The following is a 26,930-nucleotide window of genomic DNA, read 5'->3' as shown; positions in this document are numbered from 1 at the left end:
AAAACATGCATTCCCGGGGGTCCCGTTAATTTTTTGGTTAACTGTGTTTCAGGCACTGTGGTGGGTGCCTTGTTAATAACACACTTTAAGAAAATAGACATGATCCCTACCCTTGAGGCACTGAGTTGGAGAGACATGTCATGTGGGAGTACATAGGTATAGTTTCAGCTGTGTGTTAATGAAGAAAATAGCAGAAAATGGGGACCTGCCTAAGGCTATCAGAGGAGGGCTGTCTAAGGAAGTGGCATTGAAGCTGAGACCTGAAGGATGAGGCCTCTGCTAAGCAGAGGAAGAGGGAGTTGGCTGGAGTGTGGTGGTCAAGGCCTGGGAATCCAGGAGGAGGTCACTGGCTGCTGTGCGGCCAGTAGAACTGGAGAGAGGCTCAGGTAGAAGTAGGGAGCCCAGGTGGGGCTGTAGCTGTCCAGGTTAGGGGAGATGATGAAGTGGGAATGAATTCAAGATGCATTTTGGAGATTCAAAAGAGCTCTCAGATGGACTGAATTAGGAAGGTAGGACAGAGTGGCTCGGGGTGACTCCATCATCTGTGACTGGGGTGACTCCATCATCTGTGACTTGAGTGACTGCATGGTGGGGACAGTGCCATGTAAGAGAGAGTGAACGTTGCAGCAGGAAAGGGTTTGCGGGGGGTAGAGAGATAAGTAAATGTGTCTTGGGTGTACAGACATAAGACTGTATTCTCTCTTCTGCATGGGTATTTGTGGTAAGTGGCACCCATTTCTTTCTTTCTTTCTTATTTTTTTTTTGTTGAGATTTTGGTGCAAACCCGTTTATGTTTTTTCTGGGTCTTCTCAGAGGACTGTTGGATCTGTTTTGGTGCTGAACAAAGAGCACCTTCACGGGCACAGAATGACCACTTGGACTCATGGCTGACTCTTGCTGCATTTTGTTCTTTTCTTGTTAATCAGCTTCTCATTAGGTGATGATGTGTTGCTCTTCTGTCCTTATTTGCATCTGCACTCTGCCATAATTGTGTCTCAAGAACATGGCGTTTCGTTGTTTTTGTACTGTTTTGCTTTTTAGAGCTGAAAACCTGTGCGGGGTCCTGTCACGTGGGTAGCCTGGTGATCCTGTCACGTGGGCAGCCTGGTGATCCTGTCACGGGGCAGCTTTCCAATGTGGGCATCTCACTCTCTTTATTTATTTATTTTTACTAGTTATATAACATCAGAGTCATGATTGTTGGCTGTAAAATTGATTTTGAGAACCACTTTAATTTGTAAATTGGGAAATACTTTCTATTTCGGGTTAGGGAAAGGCATACAGGGGAAGGAGGTGGGGGAAGAAGGTCTGTAGTCCCTGGTTTTGGTATTCTTCGGCTTTCTAAGTGCAAGCACCAGGAGCAGAGGGGCAGCCTCCAGCCTTATATGGCCATTCAGCCAGTGGGGAAGGGGCTTTGGAGTCACTCCCTTGGCCATCCTTACAACTGTAGTTTGAATGACAGTATAGGGCATGGGTAGAGGCTGCCCCATCTGCCTGTTCACCAGACCCTTTTCCCTGGAACCCTGGGGACCCTTGGTCTTTACACAAATTCAGCAAATGGTTACTGAGAATTAGGAGCTTGCTGATCATCCTGCATTCACTATATAGTCATGTGTCACTTAATGAGAGGGATATATTCTGAGAAATCCATGGTGAAACGATTTTGTCTTTGTGCACACATCATGGAATGTTCTTACACAATCCTAGATGGTATAGCCTCCTACACACCTAGGATAAATATGGTAAATAGAACCTATTGCTCCTAGGCTGCAAACCTCATAGCATGTTGTGGTATTGAATACTATAGGCAGTTGTAACACAATGGTGTTTGTGTATCTAAACATGTAAACATAGAAAAGGTACAGTAAAACATATGGCATAAAAGATAAAAAAATGCCTGGGCTTGCTAGCTTATACCTGTATTCCCAGTACTGTGGGAGGCTGAGACAGGAAGATCAGTTAAGCCCAGAAGCTTGGGACCAGCCTGCGCCACAAAGGGAGACCCCCATCTCTACAAAATTAAAGGTTGTGGTTTTTTTCTTTGTATTAAAAATGGTATACCTGTGTGGGGCACTTACTAGAAGTTGCTCTGGGTGAGTCAGTGAGTGAGTAGTGAATCAATGTGAAGGCCTAGGACATTACTGTACACCACTGTAGAATTTCTTTTTTAAAAAATAGATTAACCTTAGCTTACTGTAACTTTTTTGCTTTCCAAACTTAAAAAAATTTTTTGACTTCTTGATTCATTAACATTTAGCTTAAAACACAAACATGAGACAAGGTTGCACTCTGTCACCCAGGCTGGAGTACAGTGGCACAGTGGCACGATCTTGGCTCACTGTAGCCTCGACCTTTCGGGCTCAAGCTATCCTCGTACCTCAGCCTCCCAAAGTGCTGGGTTTACAAGCCTGAGCCACCATGGCTGGCCCTTTTTTCTTCATAACCTTATTCTATAAGCTTCCTCCTGTTTTAAAAAAAAATTACTATGGTTTGTTTTACTTTTTAAACTTTTTTGCTTAAAAACGAAATCCCACACATTAGCCTTGGCCTGTGCAGGCCGAGCGTCAGCACTGCCCACTCTTCTTTATGTTGTGAAATCCTCATCTGTGTCCTGGGTATTGTTTTTCCCCCAACTCTCACTCCAGAGAAAGGAAGTGATTTGCACTGGCCACGTGGCTCACTCGTGCCAGCTCAAGAGCCAGAGCTCCAGTGCTCATGCTCATTTCCATCGAGCTACCCCAGAGAGGTCATTGGAGCAAGTCCATGTGGCACCGGCCTGTCTCAGGGCCACCAGGAGCTTAGAGTGGGGAGCTAGCTTTTGCTGAAGAAGTGATGGCAAAGTAGAGGACACATGACTTAAGATGGACCTTGAAGAAAGGAGAACAGATGAGGATATTTTAAGCAGGGGACATAGCACATCCAAAGACAGAACACAGGAATTTGTGAAGAGTACGTATCCCTGGGTGGGTTCACACACAGGCCAGAGTAGAAAGCTAAATAGGGCTAGGTTGCCAAGAGCCTTGAATGCCAGCCTGAGGAGGAACTTCATCCTACAAAAAAAGGCAAGGGAGAGTGGGTGGTGGTGAGAAAGCTGTATTTTAGGCAGGTGAGTCAGTAACAATGAGGGAAGAACTGACAGTCCCCCAGGGGAGGACGATGAGATGCCACACTGGCGATACATGTCTCCAGAAAGTGTGAGACTGCACAGCCACCTTCCAGAGCACGGGAAGGCAGAAAGGGCAACATCTGAAGAGGATGGTGAGAAACATGTGCTTCCATGTTGTCAGGACATCAAGAGACTTGATGTTGAACCTGTTGGACTGGTCAATCAAGGTTGAAACTGCAGCTCTCCTATTTACTAGCTGGGTGGCTTTGGGCAAGTGATCTACCTTCCCTGGGCCCCCTTTCCTCACCTGGTCAGCACAGTAAGTGTTGCTCACTGTAGGCCGTGTCCAGCGCAGTTCTTAGCTCCTAATGAGAGTTCAGTCAATGGTGGCTCTGCGTATTGCCCTCCTCCTGCTGTTTTGTTTTTGCCAAATCCTTGTAGGTTAATCATACTTTTTCACTTTGGTTCTCACTAACAATTTGTGATAGCATTCTTTCCCCCAAAGAGATCTCCAAGCCCCTTAGCAAGTGCCTCTAGTGAGTTCCCCTTGGCTTAGTGGGCTTTAGCTCGTTGTAACCAAAAGTACATATCGATCTCTCTGTGGGTACGACCTTGTTGGAATCTTTCTTTTTATAACCACAAATTGTTTTGTCCCCATATGGAAGAGTGACCTCTCCCCTTTAGCTAGTAACAGCACCTTAGCATCTTCCTCCTGGCAAGGGCCCTGAGGACCTCAGCCTTTTCTTTGGCTCTTTCTTTGCTAATCACAGCAGCCACAGCTGAACGTGTCCCTCTGAGGACCAATTGAGGCAGTTGGCAGATTTTATTCTCAACCCCACACTTAATAAGTTGAGGAAGGGAATTAGGGTATCCATGTAGCTAACTGCTAATTGCCTGGGCTGTTTCTGGAGACAATAGTTCCCCTTAGTTGGTGTTGAGTTCCACCCAGTGCATGTGTATTAGCTAAAGTGCTTAGGGAAGCTACCAACGCAGTGCCCTATTGCCTCTTGATTTCCCAAGGCCAGAAAGACATGGTTTAAGTGAGCCTGAATTCTCAGACGCAGACAAGATGACTCAATGTGCAGCCCTGCCTACTGGTCACCACGGAGACCTCCAAATCTCAGAATCTGCAGTCTTGCCTACTGTTTCTCGGTGTGCATTTGGCGAACATTTTAACACTAGCACTTTTGGCAGTGTACTCCAAGGAATCAAATCATTTAAAACAATATTAAGCAAGCTTTCATGTCTAAGAGCTTTCACAGTAACTGCTTGCTCCACTGCCCTGACTGACTGTCTGGCACACTTGAGATACAGCTGACATCTCTTTGCAGCAGCCCGCTGTCTCGGCTTTAAGCTTTGCTGAGACCGTTTGCCTCAGTAAATCATATCCTGCTCTACTCTGGGCCTGCCACTTGTTGCTGTGAGAGTGTGTGTGTCTTCCTTGTATAAGTGGGACGTGGATTGAGCTTCAGGGATGCAGCATAGAGCCTGTCTCCTCCTGATAACATTCATCCACTTTAAAGGGGAGTCTCAGGCCAGGCACAGTAGCGTGAGCCTGCAATCCCAGCTATTTGAGAAGGCTGAGGCAGGAGAATCGCTTGAACCCGGGAGGCAAAGGTTGCAGTGAGCTGAGATGGTGACACTGCACTCCAGCCCAGGTGACAGAGCGAGACCCCATCTCAAAAAAAAAAAAAGACAAAGGGGGAGTGTCAGGTTCTGCTTGAAACTTTCAAGGAGGAGGGGGCCCTCACTGTTGCCCTGTTAGAAAGGGCTCTGGTGCATTGGGCTGAAGTCTGCCTCCCCCCAGACACTCTGGCCTAATTTCCCTCAGCCCGAGCCACACAAGTTGTACTGCTCACCTGTGCTGGGGGCGCCCTGCTTAGAGCACTCCTGTGCCGCTGTCCGGTGAGTTTTTGCCTTAATAAATAAGGCACCTACAAAGGTCCTCTTGGTTCTCAGTGTTCTTTGTGCCATGTGCCTTTCTCAGACTCTGAATGATGTGTTATTGTACCAGAAAAAAAATGCCTGGGGCCAGGTGCAGTGGCTCACGCCTGTAATCCCAGCACTTTGGGAGGCCACGGCGGGCAAATCACCTGAGGTCAGGAATTCAAGACTAACCTGGCCAACATGGTGAAACCCCATCTCTACTAAAAATACAAAAATTAGCTGGTGTCGTGGCACACGCCTGTAATTCCAGCTACTCACGAGGCTGAGGCAGGTGAATCACTTGAACCTGGGAGGTGGAGATCGCAGTTAGCCAAGATCATGTCGTTGCACTCCAGCCTGGGCAACAGAGTGAGACTTCGTCTCAAAAAAAAGATTAGCCAGCTGAGGTGTTGCATGCCTGTAGTCCCAGCTACTCAGGAAAATCACTTGAATCCAGGAAGCGGAGATTGCAGTGAGCTGAGCTTGCACCACTGCACCTCAGCTTGGGTGACAGAGCAAGACTTAATTAGCTGGGCATGGTGGCATGCACCTGTGGTCCCTACTCAGAAGACTGAGGTGGGAGGATCACTTAAGCCAGGGAACTCAAGGCTGTAGTGAGCCAGGATCATGCCTTTGCACTCCAGCCTGGGTGACAAAGCAAGGCCCTATCTGAAAAAAAAAAAAAAAAAAAAAAAAAAAAGACATCTTGGGAAATCCACAGTTTTAGACTAAACCGCAGCGTTCCAGTCCTAAGTCTGTTCTTCTCATTAACCTTTTACTGTAACTAACTTGGACTCGGGGGATACATTCTGAGGTCAGGCCTGCTCCAAATAGCCACACTTGGATCTCAAGGACCCCCTTCATGTAAAACAGATGTATTTGCTGAAGTTGGTCATCATCTTCCCCTTGAAAGATGGCCCCTGTTCAGAAGTCAACAGGAGCCCCCGGTTGGGTAACTGATAGGCTCTGTAATGTCAGGATAATCTATAATCCCTGCATACCTCATTTCTCCCACCCAGCTCTGAAGGTGTGAAAGAGGGGAACAGCACCCTGTAGCATGGTAGAAAAATAGCATGGGCTTCCGACTTGGACACAGTCCCAGCTCTGTCCCTTACCAGCTGCTGGAGTTTGGATAAGTGGTCCAGCTCTCTGAGCATTACTGTCCACACCTGGCTTGCTGGGATTTTCAGTGGGAACGTGTGCAGAGCACTTGGCAGTGATGCAGGAACTCAACCAAAGGCAGAGATTTTTTTTATAACCATGTGTTTATGTTAAAACCCTATCGTGGAGTGAATGATTCTGTGAAGTTTTACTGCTGTGTACTAATTCCCAGTTTCTAACAATCGACTGGTATTTGAGCTCTTCCCAAAAACCCAGCACTGCTGCTTGGTCACCTGAGAGGCTTAAGAGAAGCAGCAGACTCTCCCTGTCCTGTAGGAAGCTCAGGTCTAAGACAGTAAGGTTGGAGCACATGACATGGCTAGTGGAATCTGAGGACATCCATGCCTGTTCACTAGGCAGGGGGACAGAAGAGTCCCCGTAGAGACTGGGCCCTCTTGGAGTGTTTTCTGGGGAAGGCGTGTGGAGGGGAACCCAAAGGGTGAGTGCGATCTGAGTGACAGATGGGGTTGGGAGTTGGGGTAGCTAGACCAGCAGGAGCTGAAGACCCAAAGCAGGAGGGAGGCTGTCACCTCAAGAGAAGATCAACTTGAGGCCAAAGCATCTTGTCTGGAATTTTTGCCCCAGCAACAGGGTTTGGTTTTGTGTTTCTTGGATGTGATTTGCAGCCACTGTCCTAGCTTATTAAGGTACCTCCTGTGCATCTCACTCTGCCTGCTGTATAGACTATTACTGGTCTTCATACCCGGCAGAGAAGACATTTCCTCATTTTAGGCTGAGCAAACTGAGGCTCAGGGGACCCTGACTTGGTGAAGGTCAGACCTGGGCTGTAAATTTTGAGTTTCCCTACTCCAAAGCCAATGACTTGAGAGAACACCATTTCTGAGCCATGCTTCTCTGCATTGAGGGCCTGCTCCTGGATGCCTGCCTGTCGGGGAGCTGCCTTGGTTTGGTCTCCTAGTCAGGGCTCAGATATTGTAAGGCGTGGACCTGTGGTCTTCTGGGTTGTCACGGAGCACTGCAAAGCTTCTGTTGTATATATTGATCTCTGCCCTCTTGCTCCTCTTTTTCCTAACATCATGCCCCTTCTGTATACCTGAAGACTGAAAACAGTGTTATCCATTTGTCTGTATTCCCATCCTTCGACCCCGACAACAGGCAAGTTCGCAGCACAGACATGCCTGTTTTTGCCCTACTTTAGGCACCATAGTTGGGAGCTCAACCTTAAAGGAATGATGCATCAGAAAGCGTGATTCCCTGGCCTCGCTGCCTCTGACTGATAGGAAGAGACATTCGTGCTGGGGCCACCGAACCCTCCGGGGCTGGCATGTTAATGTCTGAGTGTGAAAAGCCAGATGCTTTGGTATATTAAAAAGTAAAGAATGACTCATTTGGAAGCTAACCCTGCTTAGAGAAGAGGAGGACTGCCCTCTGTGACCCTGACAGATGACTTTTCCTCTCTGCTCCTGTGAGCCTGCTTGCTCCACAGCATGGTATGCTGAAAATTAATAACCTGAGCCTCAGTTTGCTCATCTGTAAAATGAGGATAATTCTTACATGGTCCTTTGGACAAATGAGGTGTTGCATAATCTTGCACAGCTGCTAGCATGTCATAGGTATCATTAGCTACAGTGATACCACTACACAAGACTGGGTGAATTTAAGTAAGAGTGAATTCTTGGCTCCCCACCCAATAATACACCACTTTGAGTTTATACTGTGCCTTAGTCTATGAGTGTGCCAATGAGATGACTTTCTTTTCTATTAACCAGATCTGAGAGGCAGGATAGAAAGAGGAAACTGGGCTTTGGGTTTGAAGTCTCAGTCTGTGATACCCTAACAACCAAAATGAATGACGTGAATGATGGCAAGATCGATCTTACTGAGTGTCCATCCTGTGTTAAGTGCCATGACAGGCAATTTACTTGAAGAATTCTTCACTTTTCACAGCAGGCCCCCAAAGGGAAAAGAGTTCCATGCCCATTTTCTAGGTTAAGAGAAGGAGACTCAGATCATGGAAATAGTAAGTGGCAGAGCTTGTGTTTGAACCAGGACTGTCTGCCATAGAACCTGTGCTCTTCCCTGAGAAAGTACTGAAGTGAGGATCAACCTTGTGATTATCAGACTTCCACATTTCCTAAGACAGTGCAATTTTAAAAGCTGGGGAGGCAAGTCTGGGAGGGAAGCAATTTTTAAAACCATACTTACTTTCACATCATTCCATCAAAGAAATTATGTTTAGGCCAGGCATGGTGGCTCATGCCTGTAATCACAACACTTTGGGAGGCCAAGGCAGGAGGATTGCATGAACAAAGCCAGGAGTTCAAGACCAGCATTGGCCACATAGCAATAACCCTATCTCCCAACTACTTGAGAGTCTGAGGCAGGAGAATCACTTGAACCTAGGAGGCATAGGTTGCAGTGAGCAGAGATCATGCCACTGCACTCCAGCCTGGGTGACAGAGCTAGACCCCATCTCAAAAAAAAAAAAAAAAAAATTTAGCCAGGTGTAGTAGCATGTGCCTATAATCCCAGCTGCTCAGTAGGCTGAGGCAGGAGGGTTGCTTGAGCCCAGGAATTTAATGCTGCAGTGAGCTATGATTGCGCTACTGTACTCCAGCTTGGGTGACAGAGTGAGACCCTGTCTCTTAGAAAAGAAAGACAAAGGTAATGACATTTTGACATCAACAAAGCAGGAAGGCCATCCTTTTAGAGTAAGGGATAATCACCAAGGTATTCTGGGCGTGCAGGCTGAGGAGTAGGGGAAGGAGGTGAACACGTGAGCCACCCTTGTCCTTAGCGCCATCCTCCTGTGCATGTTCCCCTCAGATCTCCCAGGCTTCTGTTCTCCAAGCTGCTGATGGCCTTAATGAGAGCCCTTCAGTTTCTCAGTCTCCTTAAACAGACCAGACCCCTGCCTGACTGGAAGACCATTCACTGCCAAGTTGGCACCATGTCCTCCCCTGTCCCCCAAGCACTAGACCTGTACACAGGCACGTAAGCCTTCCATGAGCCTTTTTCGGAGTGAGGCTATTTATAAATGAAGGGATTAGATGGGTTTTAAACTCCACTTAAGCTCTTCTTGTCTTCTCTAGGAAGGGATTTTACATACATAGTTACATGTCAAAAGCAGGGGCTTTGGAATGAGACTACCCTGAGCTATACCCTTTTCTTTATTACTTACTGGCTGTGGGGCTGCTCTCTGAGCTTCAGTTTTCTTATCTCTAAGACTAGGGGGACAGTAACCCGTATCTCTTAGGGTTGCTGGGATGAAGTAAGGCAATGGATGTAAAAGACTTGATCCTTTAACAGTGATTGGAATGCAGTGCTGCTTTACTAGGTTGTTACCTACAAAGCACTTAGAACTTGCCTAGCACATACAAACTGCTCCATAAGTGGTTGCCGTTATGCCAGTTATAGAGAAATACGAAGGTGGGATGCACTGAGAGAACTTGGTCCAAGAGCTGAAATGAGAAAGGTAAGGATTCATAGCAGATATTACCAGATCATTGACACCTGCCACCCCCAAGATCATCTCAGATGCAAGCTATCGGAACCATTGCTGAGCCAGCTTTGAAGCACTGAATGAAGACTGTCATAGTGCAGAGACTTTGGGTAGTGAAGCTTGAAAACTTGGGATTAAGTGCTGGTTCTACTCTGCTCAGCAACTCTGGTGTGGGGCAAGTTGCTCCATCTCTCTGGGCCTGTTTTCTTGTTAAAACTGGCCAAATCCATCCTCACAGTAATCATGGAAGTGTACAACAGATGTCAGTTGCAGGTTCATCACATCACCTTTTTTCATTATGCTTAGCAGGTGTGATTTTTGCCCTCAGGGAGCGGGCTCTATGGTCAGAAGTAGGGCTTCCACAGAGACGGATGAGAAAAATCCCAGTCGAAGCTGGTAGCCAGGCAGTCAGGCACAGCCTGAGCGATCAGAGAGCTGAGATGTGGCATTTGCTAGGATGAAGTGCCACAAGCTTAAGGCCTCCCCCAGGACCCACTGGGGCTGAGACCTATACCCTTTATAGGTCTGCTGCTCAAACCCAGAACCGTGTGGTCTGAGCTATTCCTGTTCAAAGCTGCAGAGAGTGCCTCCACTACCTTCAGTGAGCTTACTGTGCTGTTGGCTCCCTGGGAAAAGTGCTCCTTCTCTGATGGCAGATGGGAAAAGAACCACCAGCCAAGATCCTCTCCACAGTAGAGAGCTCTCTTATTTTCCTTCTTTGTGCCCACAAGAGAGAACCAGACTCAGACCTGTGGGCTGTTCTGAGGCTTCCAACAGGAGGGCCAGAGCCAGTGCCAGAGCTAGAGGGAGGGTGGAGGAGCCTTTGGGAAATGTCAGCCTCACTTCCTGGCATAGGACCCAGTGATTACAGCGGTCATTACAAGCTGGTGTCTCAGGAGTTCTTGCAGAGTGCCGTGCTGTTGGTCTGACCTTCTGCAGTCATCACACTATGTTCTGCTAGTTTTTATGTAAAAAGGAACCTCTGGCTTCTGAACCTGCCTCCTTGCCAACACTGCTTTTCAGCTGCCATGTGCTACCTTCCTGCTGATGGGCATCCTTTTCAGGAGATTGTCCTCAGCTAGGGCCCTATGCAGGGAGGGAAGAAAAGAATGCTGGAAAGTCATAACTGGTCCCAAAGATTATTTTAGCACATCACATGTGACCATATAATTTCTCGTCGTATTTCACAAGGTCTTAATGCCTCGATGGTGAGGGCCCACCCTAAATACCCTCTTCCCCCATCTTCTGGTTGATCTGCTGTGTCTACAGAAAGCACAGAGAGAAAGCAGTAGGCATGCTAAATAGAGCTAGAGTTTGAGATGGCTGCTGAATCATCAGGGAATATGTTTATGATGGTTTTCTTTTTCCATGTCAAAAACTGGGATACAAGACCTACAAGTGGATTTTTTTTTGAGAGGAATTAACAGGCTGAGGAACAGGAGCAGCAGAGTAAAAGGCTGGGCCTGAGAAATCCTGTATTTTCTTTCCAGATGAGCCACACCCACTTCCTTCCAAATAGACGCTGGGTCACCCGCTACCTGGGCAGTAGAGCAGGGAATCGCGCAGTCTAACCTCCCGTTTGGCATTGTAGAAGCTCGCCCTTGTCCACTGGGCGTGGAAGAGTCCAGACAAGACCACACGTCTGGACCTTTCTGTTGGAGCTGCCAGCTTTTCTTGTTCATTAAAGTACCCTATTTTTCCTATTAAAAAGTAAAATGTGACATTGGTGTGTGTTGAATAATAACAATCAGAAGTAGGGGAAGAAGAAAATCCAGTCACAACAAGCACAACATTTTGTTGTATTTCTTGGCAGATGTTCCTGCACTGGAGTGTTTGTATTTTTCGTAGTTACGGTCATGCTGTGTGCTACACCATTTTGTACCCTACTCTCTTCCACCTGCCCAATGGAAATGGTTTTGCCATCATCTTCAAAACGCCATACAACAATCTCATTTTCTCTGTAGTATATCAGTAAGTTGAAGGATCAATTGCTTACTTAATCCTTGTTTTTGGACTTGTGAGTTAGTGCCTTATAATTTAAATAATACTTCAGTGAACTTCTTTATCCATAAAGTTCTTTTCATATTTAGGTTTATCTGTTAAGCTTGACTTTCAAGAGTGGAATTTTAGAGAGCCACCAATCTAAACACCTTTGAAGCCCTAAAAACAGTACCAGACTTCCCCTCCTCCAGCAGTGTGGGGAGGACCCTTCTCATGGTACCCTCACCAGCCAGAAGCACTTTTGGTGGTTGCATGGCTGAGAACCATGGCCTGTTCAGAGTTAACACGTTTATAGTCTCTGGCTGGGGACAGTTGGCTAGGAAGGGGAGGACTCATTGAGTATGCTTGTACCTGCTATGGGCCAAGAACCTGATAGTCATCCCACTCAGACCTCAACAAAGAGCCCCCAGTGTTCAGGGGAAGAAACTGAGGCCAACAGGAAGTACATTGTCCAATACTGTCCTATCCTGCTGCCTCTTGAGGGGACTACCTAGGTCCCTCGCCAGGAGCTGAGGACAATGAGCTGGTGTTGTCAGACTGCACAGGTGGCAACTCAAGGCAGCCACAGTGCTGGCTCTGCCTCACAAAGAAAGGAAGCTGCTAGGGGATTGCTCACACACAGTGAAAGACTTGTCTGCTTTGGTCATTTAGGCTGAGAACAGGCACTTTAAGAAACTCCTTAGATGGGCCAAGGCGGGCGAATCACTTGAGCCCAGGAGTTCAAGACCAGCCTGGACAACATGGCAAAAAACTGTCTCTACTAAAAATACAAAAATTAGCCGGGCATGGTGGTGTGTGCCCTGTAGTCACGGCTACTCAGGAGGCTGAGGTAGGAGGATCACTTGAACGCAGGAGTTCAAGGCTGCAGTGAGCTGTGATCAAGGCACTGCACTCCAGCCTGGGCAACAGAGCAAGACCCTGTCTCCAAAAGCCTCGATGATTCCATGTGCAATGAGACTGGAGCACCGTTGCCCTAGATGGCCTGCCCTGCCCAGGACAGCACTATACTTAGCACTGATCCGATAGCTCAGAGCAGGGGCTGCCCAAGACTAATCTCTGTGGGCCCTTGGATTCTAGGCCTCCAATAGAATAAGCCCCTGAAGGGCAGGCTTGTCTTATTCCTGAGGACTGGCACTAAGGCAGTTTTCAAATAATAGCAAATACTAATAGGATCAGGCTCTCTTCTCAGTTTTACATTCATTTAATGTTCATCTAATCTTCATAGTAGTCTGTGACGCAGGTACAGGTGATGAGACCAGGGAACAGAGGACTTAAATTCCCCCTCAGTGCACGGCAGCAGACAGTGCAGGCCCAGTCCAGCACTGCTCCTGGCTGTGGGACTCCGGCCTTTCTTAAGACCTTAGCAGGTAGCCTGCTTTGGGTTCTCAGAGGCCTGAGCTTCATTCTTTTCTTTAATACAAGATAACTAAACCTAGAGAGGGTTGCTATGGCATTTCTAACAAACAGCACAGTTAGCTACAGAGAGTGGGGAAGAAAGTGTGGGTGGAACCAATGCTGGCAAGGTCCATGGGGACAGAAAATCCAGGGTGGACCCTGCTGTATCTTCTCCTGATAGTACGAGGAAGTCAGGATCACGATCAGTTTGGCAGCTGGAGCCAGCATGCTTGGGTTCTCAGCCAGTGTCTGCCCCTTAGTTATTGTGAGTTTAATTTACTTGTGTAATTTACTTAGCCTGAGCCTCAGTTTCCCTGTCTGAAAAATAAGCATGTGTGTCTAGACCTGGGAGGTTGAGACTAGATTTACCCCGTCTATTTAGAGTGCTCCCCCACAATCCCCAGCACACACAGCCTCAGCGTTCCTCTGGGTTGGGAGCTGGTGGCCAGGCCTGCTGACCAATGTCTGTCTACTCCTTACATGCCTTCTGTCTTCCAGGTCGATCCCTTGGGACCCACAGTCTCACCACGTCTCCTACAGAGGACGGCAGAGGGTACAGGTGGTGGCTTGGCCGGTTGGCGCTCTCCTGACAGCTGGATCTCCGGCAATGTGAAGCTTTTGTTTGGGTTTCCCCCCTTCCTTTTAATTTTTCTTCTTCTTTTTTTTTTTTTTTTTTTTTTTTTGGTCTTTTTAATTTAAACCATTGAGACTTCAGAAGAACAGGAAGCAATGCTGTGGTGTGGACAGGCACCAGTTTCTTTGAAGAAATTCAATATGGATAAGGCATATGCATAAATTTCACTTTTAATTTGTATAAGGGGTTAGGGAGCTATTTTCAGTTTTGTCCTTCACTTTCCCTCTGTCTTCCTTCTTTATAATTCTCTCAGTTCTACTTATGACACCTCACTTCCCAAGAGAAGGCCTGCCTCCCCATAGGGAATCTGGGGATTTCTCCTGGAACGGGGCATGAGGACATAAGGAGGCCTCTGGGCCACACCTCCCTACCAGATGCAGGAACTCCTGGACTCCTTGGTGGGCTAGCCCTTGGGCCTGAGAGATAATCAAAAGCGAAGAACCACCTGGAAGAGGAAGACCGAGGTTTGGTCAGAACTAAAAAGGTCTCAACTCTGGGCTTTGTTCTCTTTAAGCTATTGGGAGCCCCAGGCCACACCAGGACTTAGAGCGGTGGGAATCCATTCCTCTTCCACCCTGTGTTGCAGGGAACTGGGAGGGAAGGGTGGAGAGTGACTGTCTCGCACTTGCTGGCGGTCGAGCAGCCATCCCCCCACTCTGTAAACCTGCCTTTCTGTTGGGAAAAACTGTTGTGCCAAACTCTGGGACACAGCCGGGTCTTCAGCAGGCATCTGTCACTGCTGTGACGTCAGCACCCCTCACCTAACTGCCTCCTGGATCGCCATCTTCCCAGATGTGTCCCATAGTGTCCATGTGTCACAGAGACGACCTGAGACCATAAGATCTGGTTGCGACTTTGTCATGATAACAGGGTGTCCTGAACTGGCTGCCATTGTGGTGTCCTCACAATGTGCAGGGCGTGCCCTGTGTGCTGGGGTCCATGGTGTCATATCAAGCGCCATTCCCCTCACCCCCAGAGACTGTTAGGTGCCTGTCCTCAGCATAGATGTATCTGATGGGAAAATAGCGGACCTGCCCAGAGCAGGAGGTGTGGGACTGGGTAGACCCGCTGCAGCGTTAGGGGCCCATTTGTGGGCTCACCACCTGCAGGCTGCCACCGCCACCACTGCCTGTCTGTCACAGCCATGCTTGCACTCTCCAGCAACCCTCTCACACCTCCCTAGGGAAGCCTCCCTGTCCCTGGGCTGCTTCTCTGAACACATCTGTTCTCCCGCTGCCAGAAGGGGCTCATGTTGTCCCTCTGGACTGGACGGGACTGGCCACTCCGAAGACTTTTCACCCCCTTATGGCCAAATAGTATAGGGTCCCTGGGGAGGAGCAAGGGAATCCCTTTGTGTTCGTTTTTGTTTGTTTTACCTTAACCAGCATTGGATGGATAGGGGAGAGGGTTGGAGGGCATTTCAGTTTCTATGTGACCAAGGCAGGGGCTTTTACTTGCTAAGCAGCAATCTTTTGGCCCTGAGAATTTGGGAGAGAGCAGTGCATCAGGCCAGGCTCGGCAATATGTTTGCACACATTCTTTCAGCCTTCTCTCAACCCCCTCAACACCAAGCTTCCTTCCTTCTTGTGGACGGAGGGTTGGCTGCTCTTAGCAGGATCCTATGGTGATAACCAGGCCCTTCCCTTCCTGGGCTGAAACCCATTGTGACTGCCTGTCTCTCCTGTCTCTGACTTCTCAGGCAGTCTCCTGAGTGCACTGAGTTGTAGCCAAGAGGTTGGGAACAGCGGCATCCCCTAATTGCAGTGCACGTTCCTTCTCTGCCCGCCACCCTGCTTTCCCTTGGGGGCAGCTGTGTCTGTACATGAGCAAATGGGAAAAACAGTCCCCAAACCCAGCACCCGCCTCTCCCTGGCTGCAGCCCATGCTGTAACATCCCTAATGAGCTCCAGCCTAACGAGCCCCTTGCTTTCTTTTACTTCCCTACCCGGGTCTCGTAGCTCCAACTAAATAAGTTATTGGAGCCATCGTCCTTCCCCTTTGTTATTTTTCTTGCTCTCAGAGTATCTCCTGTAGGTGACAGGTGGGCAGCCTGTTAGGGGTCGCCAGCCTCCATGCCCCCTTACCTTCCAGGACCCCCAACCGGTTCTTGCTTAGTGGCACAACCTCTTTCCGTAGTGCAAATGCAGGCCAGCTCTTTAGCCTCAAGTGCCTGCCCCCCCCTCGCTCCCCTGCTTTCTCAAACACTTGCCCACCTCAGGCACTCAGTCCTGAGCAGACGCGGGCCCTGCCATGGTGAGAACTGGCTGTGGCTCAGCCCCGAGTAGCACCTGTAGTCTCAGTGCCACTCCACTGTCCCCACGTGGATCGGCTTCTCACTGTCACATCCCCCTCCTGCCTCTTCACTGGGTCTCAGGCTGCCGGCAGCTCTCTGGTGCATCATCTCAGCACCACCAAGTTTGTAGGACCTGCCCCAGTTCTAGGAGTTTTCAAACCTTAAAATGGCAGTCATTCGTTCTCCTTGGCTCTGTGGCAAGGATAGACCATTGGAGGGGGCTCTTGACCTCGGCTGTTAGGGATCTGAGCTTGGGTTTCCCATCAGAAGAATCAGCAGGACAGATTGTAGTGCCTTATTCCATTGTCCTCCCCTGACCAGGCTCCTGGCTCAGCTGGAAGTGCGTGGCTTCTTTCTCCCTGTCTGTGTCCTCTGTCACTTGCTCTTTCACCAGCTCTCATTTCCAGAGAGCCATCGGGGAGGGATCACCCCCTCACCCCCCACACCCTCCTTCTGAGGGCTATAGCCAGGTCCGCAGCTCCCCACCATCACCAGGGGACTCACTTGCGGCTACAGCCCAGGACAGAAAAACTGTGCTTTGGACAGGTGCACACTCTGCCTCTTACCTCTAGCCAGGAGGATGCTTCAGTCTGTTCATTCGAGACTGGCCGTGTCTGAACCCTCTCTGGGCATTGGGGACTAAGGTTGCAGGCCTTAGCCTCGTCTCATCCCAGAGGCATTGGGTCAGGAGAATGAGAACTTTTTTCCTCCCACCTGGACATAGTTTGCCCCTATGGCTGCCTTTCTGAGGGAGTATATTAAATGTTTACTTAAGAAACACCCTGTTTACAGCCAGAGGACAAACACACCGAGCACCGGGTGGAGATTTGACTCTGGACAGGGCCTGGCCTCCTTAGTGGCACTGCCGGGGGAGGCCCCAGAGCGAATGAGGGCACAGATGCCCAGGGCAGGGGCGAACACCCTCCGCTCCCTCTGCTCCCGACCCTGTGGTGCTAGGACCACTCCCCACCTTCCTCATAGCCTCCTCGCCCTGCACATTCCCCGCCTCCACATTCCCTTCCTCCAGGATCACAGCTCCTTAACATATCAGTTGTCTTCTAGCCTAGAAAACCAGTGTTTGGAGCAATAAGATGATTGTTTTTGCTTGAATCTTTTTCTAAGAGAAGGAAAAGAGCTGGCATTGTGGCAATTTTCTTTCTTTTTATGCCATTGGCTGTTAACCTTCTTAGAAGACATCTTAATACATGGATGTCTGGGATTTAGCCTTGGGGTATCTTTTAGAAACTTTGAAAAGCAGGAGTCAGCCTGCCACCCCCTAAGGAGGGACCCTAACTTTCTGCCCTTCCCTGGATCCATATGGTTCCTTTCAGCCCTGCCCACCAAGTGCAGCTCCTATCCTGCCCATGCACCCCCCTTCCCCCCACATCTGGGGCACTGGTGGCTCTTACGCTAGGTGGGTCTCAGACTATCCCTCCCCTCGACTGGTTTTCCCTCCTAGGCCTGTAGGACATAGCTCCTGGGAGTCTTCTTGGCCCTGGCAACCTTGAAAGAGCTAAGCTGACATTTTTTAGCTCTTTAGGCCACTGGGTTTTGGAGGCAGGTTGGCTCTGCCAACCTGTCATACTGGGCTGTGGCACAGCCTTTGAGACAACACAGGTGCATCTCTGATCCTGCCCTACTTGGGCTTTGAGGGCGTCTTTCTGGAGAAATGCCCTCAGAGGGTAACCACTAGGTGTGGCAAAGAATTGGCCAGTGTTAGCATCTACAGCCGTCACCGAGAGATGAGTCCGCTGCCGTCGCCTGCCTAAGGTTGCAGAGGGAATCAGCAAGGAGGCCACCCTGGTGGTTTTCTAGGAGAGGCCACAGGAGGAAGGAAGCCTCTTCAGGGGCACTGGAATCTTTTGTGCCAGGGGCTTCTTTTCATCAGAGCCAGGGAGTACATTTCAGTGACTTCTGAAACATTGGTGTGGGATAGGCATGAGTGTGAGGGAGGTTTTAAGCCAGGCACAAAGTTAGTTTCAAATACTAGTTAATAAATCTATTTTTCTTCATTTCCTTTTTTTGCACAGAAGCTGGTAATCTAGGACCTACGTGTGAACAACTTTATATGAATATTTTTTGTACTTGGTTTACTTGGGTTGGTATGATACATTATATTTAAGTTCCTTGAACACTGTGGATCCCCCTAATGTGTATGAATGACTGAGGCTTTGTAAATTAAGGGACGTTTGTGTGAATAAAGTTATTTGATGGGGTCAAAGAAGCCATATGTGATTTTAAAAAGAGTGTTTTGTGTTTTGTTTGTGCCCTGTTTGGGAGGAGGAGGCCAGCCCATGCTGCAGCCCCCATCCCAGCCGGTGGGTGGCATGAGAGAAGGATCCTTGGCCACTTCCATGTCCCTGTGTTTGAGGAAGCTGCCTGGTGGCCTTCAACTGGCCTTCCCATTCTACACCTGAGAAACCAGCACTTAGAAGTGGAAGAAGCTCCTGAAATCGTGCAGCCACGACTGGGAATCCTGGATCCAAACTAAGCCTGGTCTGTCCTTCTAGGGGTTCCAGGGCCTAAGCAGACATTGTGGGCCTCTCCTCCACACATCCCAGAAGCCCCCCTCAACCCCAAGTCCTGTGGTTCTGCAGTTCTACTTTGAGAGAGTTTTAACCAAGAGCTAAAATAGGTGGGTCTCCATACCACAGCAGCAAGGGTGTAAGGACCAAGTTTTGGAAAAGCTCAGCAGAGAGGTCGGTTCCATCAGAGGTGGCCTGCAGTTGGTAGCATTCATGTCCAAAAAGCAAGGGATCCAATGAAGCCAGGCCATCCTGGTTGGATTGGGAATGGGAAAAAGCACAGCCCATCTCTCTGTGTGGACCAACAAAAGCCATATTCCATGAGGAGCAAGGACTGGAATTTATGAAAAGCCAGATGCTTTTGTGACCACCATACTGCCTAGTAGGTGTGATGTGTGCTCCTCTAGGCATGAGAAAACAAACCCAGAGAACTCAAGACTGCTGGGTGAGTGCTGGCTGGGCTGGGAGAAGAGCCCCCGCCACTTGCCAGCCAGGACAGGTTGCTTAGCCTTGTGGAACATCTACTTCCTCAACGAAAGTGGGGGTGGTGATAGCTACCTTCAGACAAGTTGCAGGCTAAATGAGAACCTATTATTGGGCCCAGCACACACATAGTAGGCACTCAACAAATGGTTTGGTGATTTTCCCAAAAAGATAGGTTTGGTATTCACCTGGGGTCTGCTGAGCGCTAAGCCCTGACTCCTGGCATCGCACAGCCTTGGTGAAGCTTACCAGTCTGGTGAGGGTTGATGTTTACCATGGAGCCCACAATTGAGGGGCTCTGCCAAGGAGACCCGGGAAACCCCGGGAAAATAAAACTCCTGCAAGAGGATGGAGTCAGAACTTAGGAATGTGTGAGCTGGGGGAAGAGATAAGACTGGCCTGCCTAATCTGCGAGTGAGCAAGCTACATTCTAGGTCCAGTGGCTGCTGGGGTTGGGCCTTCTAGAAGGGGATACTTCTGTCCTTAGCCTGAGCGACACCCTGGAGCTTGAAGGACAGCCCACAAGTTTGTTTTCTTATTAGCAGATTTATTGAGAGAATGCATCCTTCTGAAGTGTACGATTCAGTGGTTTTTAGTGTATTTGCAGAGTTGGGCAGTCATTACAATAATTCCAAAACATTTTATCTCCTCAAAAAAGAAAAAAATCCATGCCCATTAGCAGTCACTTCCTAGTCCCCCCACATTTTTAATTTCCTTGGGTATATACCGAGCAGTGGAATTGCCGGATCGTATAGTCACTGTTTGGTTTTCTGGGACCTGCCAAGCTTTTCCCAAGTAGCTGCACCATTGTCCATTCCACCGGCAGTGCGTTAGAGTTTCAGTTTCTCCACATTTTTGCTATATTGCCTTTTTTGTTACAGTCAATTGTGTGGCTGTAAAGTCACAAGTTGTTAAAGATGTCTACGCCATTGTACTATGGGTTAGTAGCAGATAAGGGAGAAGAGCCGGTAGATGCTTTAGATTCTTGACCCAGACAGTGATGGATGCAGCAACCATTGGGGGCATGGCCCGCGCCTAGGAGGGTTAAAAGAACTGGCTCTGCCCTTTACTGGTGCTGCCCTTTACTGGCGCTTTGAGGCAGATCACCTTTCTGACTTATTTTTTCATTTACAAAGTAGTAAATAGCCACTTCACAGGACTAAAGGTTTTTCTTGCAAAATGTTTGGTGGGCAGCCCTTCAGTGGGCATGTCCTCCTTTCCGTGTGTCCTACAGAGTTAGGGCAGGGTTCAGAGTTGAAGGGCCTTGGAGGAGCTCGAAGCATGTCGTGTTTGGGCGTGGATGGTGAGGAACGTGGGACATATCACTGTGATACAGGGTCTGAGGTGTGTCGTCCAGACCATGGAGGGAAGGATCTGGAATGCAGAACCAGGCCAGTGTCCATGCCAATGCAAGAAACAAGACATCAGAGCCCTCACTGATTTCCCCTCCTGAGCCACTGCTGGCTGTCCTTCCAGGGCTAGCCTCTGACTTAGTCTTTTGATTAATACCCTCTCCCAGCCACCTACTCAGTGCTTGTGAGTCAGGCCTTGCCAGCAAGAAGCTCCCGGCCCACGGAAGGGGAGTCAGAGAAAACGGGCACATCCTCATAGCATGCCAGGTATGACTGACAGAGAGGGAAGCTCCAGGGGCTGTGGAGTGTGGAGAAGGCCCCACTGTAACCTGAGGGCCCTCTGGGAGACTTCTGGAAGAGCCGAGGCCTGAAGGGCCACATTCAGTCCACCCTGCTGCCTGACCTCAGCCTGTCCCTCTCCAGGCCCTGCTGCAGCCCCCGAGCCTGCAGTGCCCTGACAGACTGCTTACCACCATGGCGCCCTCACCCTCTTCAAGCCTTTCAACTTGGAGAGCTGCAGGGTCTGCTGGGCTCCCGTGGAGTCTTTACCTCATAATATCTCACCCTGAGAATCCAAAAGAGATCCTGTGGCATTGAGCTCCGTCCCTCAATCCAGTCTCCCAGCAGATTTAATTTTAAATCAGAACAGGTCATGCTGTGGCACAGAACACAGTAAGTTCCTATTATGCCTAAGATCTCCAGACCCTCTTCTCCTTGGCCTACCAGGTCTATTTCCTACCCAGTACCCCCTCAGGCTCTGCCTCCAAGCCATCTTGACCTTATTGCTGTCCTTAAACACACAGGACACTTCCACCTCAGGGTCTTCACACTGGCTGTTTCTGCTACCTGGAATGAGTTATTTCTTCACTGCTTCATATATGTCTCTGCTCATTTCACCTGAGAGACCCTTCCTGGCACCCTTATCTAAAGAAACACCTCACCATCACCACTTCTTTAGCATGCTTTATTTTTACTTAATAGCACTTATCACTAGCAGAAAGTCTTATATATTGTACATATACACAAGTGTGTATATAAATCTGTGTGTATGTATGTGAGATGGATGGATGGATAAATACAGATATGCGTAAGCAGTGTCTGAGAAGGCATATACTAAATGTGTAATATGTATTTATTGATTGCATAGCATATCAGCGCATGCTAGTTCACAGCCCCAGTAGAAGAAGCCTGCAGGGTAGAGGGCGGTGCCCGGACAGGAACCCAGGCCTCCCGAGCCCTGGCCCATCCCGTGCCTGGCCTGCAAATTCTCTTCTTTCCTGAGGCTTAGTCACAGTCCACTTCATTCCCACCAACCCCTGATAAATAGGAATGAAACCAACTACTTGAGAAGGAAATCACCAGATGTGAATGATTATATTACTGGGCTCTGATTTCTTTTATCTGGAAACAGGGGTCAGCACACATTTTCTGTGAAAGGTCAGAAAGCGAATATTTTCGGCTTTATGGGCCATAGCGCCCCTGCTGCAGCTCCTCAGCTCTGCTGTCGGAACATAGCAGCCACAGACACTGTAAACAAGTGAGCATGGCTGTGTGCCAGTAGAACTTTATTTATGGGCACTGACATTTGGATTTCACATAGTTTTCACCAGATTGTCGCAAAATATTGTTCTGTTTGTCTTCAACCATTTAAAGATGTAAAAACCACATACCTAGAGTGGTCTAGGGCTTGCTTTTGAGTGCTGGGTTCTGGACAGCGTGGCCCACGATGGATGGGTCCGGCTCAGGGACCAGTCCGCGTGTCAGGTCCTTAGGGGAAAGGAGAGCTCATGTGCATGTTGGTGAGGAACAGGCCCAGAGGTTCTGCTTCATCCCCAGCTGGTCCCTTGGCCACAGCTCTGGTGTGTGGGAGGGAAGTACAGTGTAGGGAGATAGATGGGCATCACCCACCATCTGGCACGTCTGTGACCTAGAAGCAGCAAAGTACGAAACAGCAATTGGAAAAGGAGTCAGAATAACTGAATCTAGATCTGTCATGGCCTCCTGACAGCACTGTGGGACGCAGCAAGTTACCTCCTCTCTGAGTCTTAACAGTGTGGCGGATTCTATAATTAGACAGAAGGGTTTGACCACTGCTTTACCACTTACAGTCTTGTGACCTTGGGCATGTTACTCTCTGAGCCTGTTTTCTCATTTATAAAATGCCAATGCAAGTACCCACTTCATAAATTTTCCTGATAATTAATAGTGCATATATACTACATAACAGTACTTGGCATGCAGTAAATTATTCATAAATATTATCTATTGATAGTATTTTTTTTAAAAATTAGAAAGCCATCCCTTGAGATGCTTCTCAAATAAAAGGGCTCCAACTTCAAATAATGCTAAAGAATACTATATCTTTCATTCCCTTCCTAGAAGGTGCCAATGCATGCCGATGGCTCTGAGAAGCCCTGTGATAATCCTGCTTCTCGAGTGTCTTGGATCCGTGCTGCTTCTGCATTGAACACCTATTAACATCTTCTAATTGTAGTGTTTTGGGGGAAATGCTTCAGAGCTCACTTTGGGAGACGCTACTAAGACCACCTTTGCAACTCTAAAATCCTAATTCCCTTTCAGAGGACGTTAGCTGCCCCATCCTGTTTCACGTGGGGCTAGAATCACTTTCCTCTTGTAGAAGCCTCCAAAAATTGCCTTTGCTTGGCCTACTGCTTCCTTAAAGACAGACCAGAATGTGAAGCATTTAATAACTGCAGTGAGTGCCCTGCCACGCGGAGTGTGCCCCTGGTTCATTCCAATAACGGCTGGGTATTGTCATTACTAATGTTAGCCCTGCAGACCTAGGCAAAGACAAGAAAACTGCCTAGACCTTGTCTGTTGGCATATCATTTATTCAGTAACCATGCGTGCCATTTATGTGTCAGCTCTTTTCTAGGGCTGGGAATACAGAAGAAATGCAGGAAGAGGCAGTATCTTGTTACTAAGAGAATGCACCGAAATTCATAACAAAGTTTGAAGAATGCAGGAAAGAGATGGAAGAGAGAGAAAAGAAAGGATCAGGCAAAAACAATCATGCTGAAAAAGGGAAGGAAAAGCTAGAAACTCTCGGTGGAGGAAGACACCAAGGAGGATACGGAGGAGAAGAAATAAATCGTCTTATTTCCTTTTCCTCTTTCCTTTCCTTTTTTTTTTTTTTTAAATTTTACCCTTCCCATCTTTTTCGGTTTGTTTTTATTCTGTTTCGTTTTTACAAGGGACGTTATATAAAGAACTGAATTTAAAAAAAAAAGAATGGGGTCTGAAATACGGAGCCTGGGTTAGAATCCCATGCTGGCCACTTTCTGTGTGATCCTGAGAAATTTATGTAACTTCTGTGAGCTTTGTTGTCTTCATCTCTAAGATGAGGAAGATGATAAGAATGCCATCACAGGATTCTTCTCAGGGTGAAACACATTAATACAAATCAAGGGCTTTGAATACTGGGAGGGAGAAGGCTCTGACTCCTTCAATGGACCCATGTCCTAAACCTGCTCCATGAACTCATGGAGCTGCTTTCTTTGCTTTGCTTCTACAAAGCTTTACTTTGCTTTCATCTGCCCACCTTAAGCATTCATTGAGCATGGAGTCTGCTAGGTACTGGGGATTCACAGATGAAACACATGTAGACCAGTGTCCCCTAACCACACAAATGTTTCCTGACCCCCTGCTACGTGCCAAACTCCATGCACCAGATGACAATACTGAAAGAGACTTGGCAGAGTTGTGGAGGCAGGTGTGGGGTATATTGAGGACATACCTTGAGAACTTCTGTTCCAGGCAAGAGGGATCTAAGGGGCTAAGAAAGGAGGGTCTGGTCCTAGCTCTGTTGGTGGGAGGTTGCATGTGGACATCTATGTTGCATAATTCTGGACAGATAGCTAAGCCTGACCTGTGGTTGGGGCCCGGGAGAGGAGGACACCCAATTCCAGCACAGAAAAGTAGTACTGTATTCTCCTGGGTCATCAAACGAGCAGTAATCTGGGAACAAAAGATGATTAGCCATGGATGCCTGCTGAGCTGAGCCAGTTGCCTGCACCCTGGAACCCAGCCAGTTCTCTGCTCTCAGGGCCCCAAACTTGCTACCCTGGACTGTCCTTTGAGACTCTCACACCCACTCTCCAGCCAGCTTTGGAGAACAGTTAAAATAGCAAGTTCTACCCATCTATGTCAGTTCCAAGGTCTCCTTCAATATATGTTTCATGGTAAGCAACAGAATTCCACTGTGCACGGTTTACAGGCCTCACTAAGATGCTGCAGGAAGGATGTTGCAGGAGGAAAAGGCTCCTACAATATCCTGCATGGGTGAGAGGCAAGGAGTCCACAGTGGATTCCTCCCCTAGCCATAGGCCCAGAACACAATTTCTCTGTGACCTGCAGCCTCAGTCTAGTTTTAACCTTTCTACGGCCTGTTAAAACCACAGCCCTCATGTGGCCTGCACACAGTTGCCTGTGGCTGGGGTCTCACATCCCCAACAGCGCTCCGTCTGCAAGTTTATGTGCAGCCCTGATTGTCTAAAGACCTCTTGCTCCCACTAGTGCCTGGACTCCCACTGCCCATCCAAGATGCCGCGTGCCCACGGCAGTGGTTGCTGAAGGCTTTGTCTCCTTGACCACACTCTGGAAGGACTATCACATACCCAGCAGCTCCAGACCAGCTCCAGCCTGACTATACCATCAAACTTCTCTGCTATCTGGTGGCTGAACTACAGCTTTTCCAACAAAGTCTAAACTCCTTCCAAGTTCATCCTTCCTTGGGCATTTATGAAAAAACTAGACCTAACATCATACTAATGGTAGAAGACTGAATACCTTCCCTCTCACATCAGGAATAAGGATATCTACCCTTATCATTCGACATTGTACTAGACTTGCTAGCCAGCGCAATCTGCAAAGAAATAAAGAGAAAAAAGGCATGAGATTAAGAGAAGTAAAACTGTCTTTATTTACAGATGACATAATCATCTATGTAGAAAATCTAATGAAATTATTAAAATGCTATTAGAACCAAGTGAATTTAGCAAGGTTGCCAAATACATGATCAATATACAACAATCAATTGTATTTCCATATGCTAGCAATAAAGAATCAGGAATTGAAATAGAAAAAATAATATCCATTTACAATGTCAAAAAGTATGAACTACATATAGATAAATCTGGCAAAGGAAATCAAAGATTTGTGCAGTCTACAAAATATTGCTGGGAGAAATTAAAGAAACTTAAATAAATGAGGAGATATACATCGATCCTCACTGTTTTGTATTTGCAAATTCACCTACTCACTAAAACTTATTTGTAACCCCCAAACAACCCCAGGGCTGTAGCAGTCACCCAGAGATGTGCAGACAGCAAACATTGTGAATAGCCAGATGCTCACATTCCCAGCTGAAGTCATACAAGGCAACACTCTGCCTTCCTGATTCAGGTCTCATGACTATTGACAAGGATCCTTTCCACAGTCTATTGAGCGCCATGTTTTTCACATGTATGCTTTTTGTTGGTGATTTTAAACAGCCCCTAGGCATAGTGCCAAGGGCTGCCTGGTGTTCCCACATACAAGGAGGCTGCAGTGTGTCTCATGCAGAAGACGTGTGCTAGGAAAGCTCCGTTCAGGGGTGAATTGGTGCTGTTGGGTGTGAGCTGAATGTGGATGAATCAACAATAGCTATTACAGGCCAGGTACACTGACTCATGTCTGTAATCCCAGCACTTTGGGAGGCTAAGGCAGGTAGATCACCTGAGGTTAAGAGTTTGAGACCAGCCTGGCTACCATGGTGAAATCCCATCTCTACTGATAACACAAAAATTAGCTGGGCGTGGTGGTGCACACCTATAATCCCAGCTACTCAGGGACCTGAGGCATGAGAATCGCTTGAACCTGGGAGGCGGAGGTTGCCGTGAGCTAAGATCATGCCATTGCACTCCAGCCTGGGTGACAAGAGTGAAATTCTGTCTAAAAAAAAAAAAAAAAAAAAAAAAAATAGCTATTACATAAGGAGCCTTTAAACAGAAACGCATACAAAGCAAGGTAATGTATTCTCAGTGGGTGAGAATGTTGGAACCAGAAGCTCATAGGAACTGCACTCTGTATTTCCCCTAGCTCGGATCAGTGGTTCAGTATTTGCTAATTCAGTGTTCATGGACACTTTACAGAACATAATTACCATGAATAACAAGAATTAATCATATTTTGTTATGTGTCAGAAAAAAAATTGGTAAGATGGCAATTCTCTCCTAACTCACCTATAGATTCATTGGAATCCCCATCAAAATCTCAACAGGCTTTTTTTTGTAGGAATCAACAAGCTGATTTGAAAACTCATAAAAATATAAAAGGGCCTAAAATTGTCAAAACAACTCTGAAAAAGAACAGTTAGTGGGCTAACACTATCTAATTTAAAGAAGTATTATGAAGCTACATTAATCAGAACAGCATATTATCATAAAGATAGGCATATAGATCAATAGCCAAGAATAGTGAGTCCAAAATTAGATCCACACATATTTAGACAACTGATTTTTAACAAAGTTACAAAGGCAATGCTGTGGGAAAAGGCTTGCGTTTTTAACAAATGATGCTAGAGCAACCCAA

At 47.7% G+C, this 26,930-nt stretch overlaps 1 protein-coding gene across 3 annotated transcripts in view; it reads left to right on the top strand.

The window, feature by feature from the left end:
* The window catches only part of STK35 (serine/threonine kinase 35), a 48,856-nt gene extending 27,702 nt beyond the window's left edge, over positions 1-21,154 (top strand). Inside the window, exons 4-5 of one of the 3 annotated variants that reach the window (XR_004274164.1) lie at positions 13,551-14,817; positions 21,143-21,154. The gene's annotated coding sequence lies outside the window, so the exon portion shown is untranslated. Of the gene's footprint in view, positions 1-11,146; positions 11,378-13,550; positions 18,224-21,142 lie in introns of those variants that run through there. The other 2 variants (XM_032295628.1, XM_032295630.1) reach the window with 2 other exon arrangements.
* Positions 21,155-26,930: the final 5,776 nt, after the last annotated feature.

The sequence above is a fragment of the Sapajus apella genome, unplaced genomic scaffold (genome assembly GCF_009761245.1).
Source record: "Sapajus apella isolate SASKATOON/1434 unplaced genomic scaffold, GSC_monkey_1.0 scaffold33, whole genome shotgun sequence".
In the NCBI taxonomy this organism is placed as follows: domain Eukaryota; kingdom Metazoa; phylum Chordata; class Mammalia; order Primates; family Cebidae; genus Sapajus; species Sapajus apella.
This window is presented reverse-complemented; position numbering and strand designations above follow the sequence as displayed.